A 5,350-nucleotide genomic window follows, 5' to 3' on the forward strand; every position below is an offset into this window, starting at 1 on the left:
TTTCTCCCCGAGCTCCCGCACGACTTTAATCGTTATATCCACGCACGATACCGCTTGTCATCAATATTTCTCGAGTTTCAAAGCTCTCGGACGCGTATTGCTCCAGTTTTTGTGAAATATTGCTCCGACCGCCAAGAGTAAACTTATCTTTCCGGCTTACTCGGACAATTATAAATATTAGATCATCGTGTGGTAAAGCATTTCGAAGACAAATATCAAGTATGAAAGCGCTCGGATGAGTATTTATCGAATAAACTGAGAATAATGTTCGGAGCGCATCGCTTGCTCGGCCGCTCGAACGAATCGTTCGCGCGCCGAGGCGGGTCGGATCGCCGTGCGAAGGAGCTCGAGCGAAATTTTTCTAAGTCCAACCGCCAAGAGTAAACTTTTCTCCCCGAGCTCCCGCACGACTTTAATCGTTATATCCACGCACGATACCGCTTGTCATCAATGTTTCTCGAGTTTCAAAGCTCTCGGACGCGTATTGCTCCAGTTTTTGTGAAATATTGCTCCGACCGCCAAGAGTAAACTTATCTTTCCGGCTTACTCGGACAATTATAAATATTAGATCATCGTGTGGTAAAGCATTTCGAAGACAAATATCAAGTATGAAAGCGCTCGGATGAGTATTTATCGAATAAACTGAGAATAATGTTCGGAGCGCATCGCTTGCTCGGCCGCTCGAACGAATCGTTCGCGCGCCGAGGCGCGTCGTATCGCCGTGCGAAGGAGCTCGAGCGAAATTTTTCTAAGTCCAACCGCCAAGAGTAAACTTTTCTCCCCGAGCTCCCGCACGACTTTAATCGTTATATCCACGCACGATACCGCTTGTCATCAATATTTCTCGAGTTTCAAAGCTCTCGGACGCGTATTGCTCCAGTTTTTGTGAAATATTGCTCCGACCGCCAAGAGTAAACTTATCTTTCCGGCTTACTCGGACAATTATAAATATTAGATCATCGTGTGGTAAAGCATTTCGAAGACAAATATCAAGTATGAAAGCGCTCGGATGAGTATTTATCGAATAAACTGAGAATAATGTTCGGAGCGCATCGCTTGCTCGGCCGCTCGAACGAATCGTTCGCGCGCCGAGGCGGGTCGGATCGCCGTGCGAAGGAGCTCGAGCGAAATTTTTCTAAGTCCAACCGCCAAGAGTAAACTTTTCTCCCCGAGCTCCCGCACGACTTTAATCGTTATATCCACGCACGATACCGCTTGTCATCAATATTTCTCGAGTTTCAAAGCTCTCGGACGCGTATTGCTCCAGTTTTTGTGAAATATTGCTCCGACCGCCAAGAGTAAACTTATCTTTCCGGCTTACTCGGACAATTATAAATATTAGATCATCGTGTGGTAAAGCATTTCGAAGACAAATATCAAGTATGAAAGCGCTCGGATGAGTATTTATCGAATAAACTGAGAATAATGTTCGGAGCGCATCGCTTGCTCGGCCGCTCGAACGAATCGTTCGCGCGCCGAGGCGGGTCGGATCGCCGTGCGAAGGAGCTCGAGCGAAATTTTTCTAAGTCCAACCGCCAAGAGTAAACTTTTCTCCCCGAGCTCCCGCACGACTTTAATCGTTATATCCACGCACGATACCGCTTGTCATCAATGTTATTCGAGTTTCAAAGCTCTCGGACGCGTATTGCTCCAGTTTTTGTGAAATATTGCTCCGACCGCCAAGAGTAAACTTATCTTTCCGGCTTACTCGGACAATTATAAATATTAGATCATCGTGTGGTAAAGCATTTCGAAGACAAATATCAAGTATGAAAGCGCTCGGATGAGTATTTATCGAATAAACTGAGAATAATGTTCGGAGCGCATCGCTTGCTCGGCCGCTCGAACGAATCGTTCGCGCGCCGAGGCGGGTCGGATCGCCGTGCGAAGGAGCTCGAGCGAAATTTTTCTAAGTCCAACCGCCAAGAGTAAACTTTTCTCCCCGAGCTCCCGCACGACTTTAATCGTTATATCCACGCACGATACCGCTTGTCATCAATGTTTCTCGAGTTTCAAAGCTCTCGGACGCGTATTGCTCCAGTTTTTGTGAAATATTGCTCCGACCGCCAAGAGTAAACTTATCTTTCCGGCTTACTCGGACAATTATAAATATTAGATCATCGTGTGGTAAAGCATTTCGAAGACAAATATCAAGTATGAAAGCGCTCGGATGAGTATTTATCGAATAAACTGAGAATAATGTTCGGAGCGCATCGCTTGCTCGGCCGCTCGAACGAATCGTTCGCGCGCCGAGGCGCGTCGTATCGCCGTGCGAAGGAGCTCGAGCGAAATTTTTCTAAGTCCAACCGCCAAGAGTAAACTTTTCTCCCCGAGCTCTCGCACGACTTTAATCGTTATATCCACGCACGATACCGCTTGTCATCAATATTTCTCGAGTTTCAAAGCTCTCGGACGCGTATTGCTCCAGTTTTTGTGAAATATTGCTCCGACCGCCAAGAGTAAACTTATCTTTCCGGCTTACTCGGACAATTATAAATATTAGATCATCGTGTGGTAAAGCATTTCGAAGACAAATATCAAGTATGAAAGCGCTCGGATGAGTATTTATCGAATAAACTGAGAATAATGTTCGGAGCGCATCGCTTGCTCGGCCGCTCGAACGAATCGTTCGCGCGCCGAGGCGGGTCGGATCGCCGTGCGAAGGAGCTCGAGCGAAATTTTTCTAAGTCCAACCGCCAAGAGTAAACTTTTCTCCCCGAGCTCCCGCACGACTTTAATCGTTATATCCACGCACGATACCGCTTGTCATCAATGTTTCTCGAGTTTCAAAGCTCTCGGACGCGTATTGCTCCAGTTTTTGTGAAATATTGCTCCGACCGCCAAGAGTAAACTTATCTTTCCGGCTTACTCGGACAATTATAAATATTAGATCATCGTGTGGTAAAGCATTTGGAAGACAAATATCAAGTATGAAAGCGCTCGGATGAGTATTTATCGAATAAACTGAGAATAATGTTCGGAGCGCATCGCTTGCTCGGCCGCTCGAACGATTCGTTCGCGCGCCGAGGCGCGTCGTATCGCCGTGCGAAGGAGCTCGAGCGAAATTTTTCTAAGTCCAACCGCCAAGAGTAAACTTTTCTCCCCGAGATCTCGCACGAGTTTAATCGTTATATCCACGCACGATACCGCTTGTCATCAATATTTCTCGAGTTTCAATGCTCTCGGACGCGTATTGCTCCAGTTTTTGTGAAATATTGCTCCGACCGCCAAGAGTAAACTTATCTTTCCGGCTTACTCGGACAATTATAAATATTAGATCATCGTGTGGTAAAGCATTTCGAAGACAAATATCAAGTATGAAAGCGCTCGGATGAGTATTTATCGAATAAACTGAGAATAATGTTCGGAGCGCATCGCTTGCTCGGCCGCTCGAACGAATCGTTCGCGCGCCGAGGCGCGTCGTATCGCCGTGCGAAGGAGCTCGAGCGAAATTTTTCTAAGTCCAACCGCCAAGAGTAAACTTTTCTCCCCGAGCTCCCGCACGACTTTAATCGTTATATCCACGCACGATACCGCTTGTCATCAATATTTCTCGAGTTTCAAAGCTCTCGGACGCGTATTGCTCCAGTTTTTGTGAAATATTGCTCCGACCGCCAAGAGTAAACTTATCTTTCCGGCTTACTCGGACAATTATAAATATTAGATCATCGTGTGGTAAAGCATTTCGAAGACAAATATCAAGTATGAAAGCGCTCGGATGAGTATTTATCGAATAAACTGAGAATAATGTTCGGAGCGCATCGCTTGCTCGGCCGCTCGAACGAATCGTTCGCGCGCCGAGGCGGGTCGGATCGCCGTGCGAAGGAGCTCGAGCGAAATTTTTCTAAGTCCAACCGCCAAGAGTAAACTTTTCTCCCCGAGCTCCCGCACGACTTTAATCGTTATATCCACGCACGATACCGCTTGTCATCAATGTTATTCGAGTTTCAAAGCTCTCGGACGCGTATTGCTCCAGTTTTTGTGAAATATTGCTCCGACCGCCAAGAGTAAACTTATCTTTCCGGCTTACTCGGACAATTATAAATATTAGATCATCGTGTGGTAAAGCATTTCGAAGACAAATATCAAGTATGAAAGCGCTCGGATGAGTATTTATCGAATAAACTGAGAATAATGTTCGGAGCGCATCGCTTGCTCGGCCGCTCGAACGAATCGTTCGCGCGCCGAGGCGGGTCGGATCGCCGTGCGAAGGAGCTCGAGCGAAATTTTTCTAAGTCCAACCGCCAAGAGTAAACTTTTCTCCCCGAGCTCCCGCACGACTTTAATCGTTATATCCACGCACGATACCGCTTGTCATCAATGTTTCTCGAGTTTCAAAGCTCTCGGACGCGTATTGCTCCAGTTTTTGTGAAATATTGCTCCGACCGCCAAGAGTAAACTTATCTTTCCGGCTTACTCGGACAATTATAAATATTAGATCATCGTGTGGTAAAGCATTTGGAAGACAAATATCAAGTATGAAAGCGCTCGGATGAGTATTTATCGAATAAACTGAGAATAATGTTCGGAGCGCATCGCTTGCTCGGCCGCTCGAACGATTCGTTCGCGCGCCGAGGCGCGTCGTATCGCCGTGCGAAGGAGCTCGAGCGAAATTTTTCTAAGTCCAACCGCCAAGAGTAAACTTTTCTCCCCGAGATCTCGCACGAGTTTAATCGTTATATCCACGCACGATACCGCTTGTCATCAATATTTCTCGAGTTTCAATGCTCTCGGACGCGTATTGCTCCAGTTTTTGTGAAATATTGCTCCGACCGCCAAGAGTAAACTTATCTTTCCGGCTTACTCGGACAATTATAAATATTAGATCATCGTGTGGTAAAGCATTTCGAAGACAAATATCAAGTATGAAAGCGCTCGGATGAGTATTTATCGAATAAACTGAGAATAATGTTCGGAGCGCATCGCTTGCTCGGCCGCTCGAACGAATCGTTCGCGCGCCGAGGCGCGTCGTATCGCCGTGCGAAGGAGCTCGAGCGAAATTTTTCTAAGTCCAACCGCCAAGAGTAAACTTTTCTCCCCGAGCTCCCGCACGACTTTAATCGTTATATCCACGCACGATACCGCTTGTCATCAATATTTCTCGAGTTTCAAAGCTCTCGGACGCGTATTGCTCCAGTTTTTGTGAAATATTGCTCCGACCGCCAAGAGTAAACTTATCTTTCCGGCTTACTCGGACAATTATAAATATTAGATCATCGTGTGGTAAAGCATTTCGAAGACAAATATCAAGTATGAAAGCGCTCGGATGAGTATTTATCGAATAAACTGAGAATAATGTTCGGAGCGCATCGCTTGCTCGGCCGCTCGAACGAATCGTTCGCGCGCCGAG

Source organism: Lasioglossum baleicum, unplaced genomic scaffold (assembly GCF_051020765.1).
Source record: "Lasioglossum baleicum unplaced genomic scaffold, iyLasBale1 scaffold0073, whole genome shotgun sequence".
NCBI lineage: Eukaryota > Metazoa > Arthropoda > Insecta > Hymenoptera > Halictidae > Lasioglossum > Lasioglossum baleicum.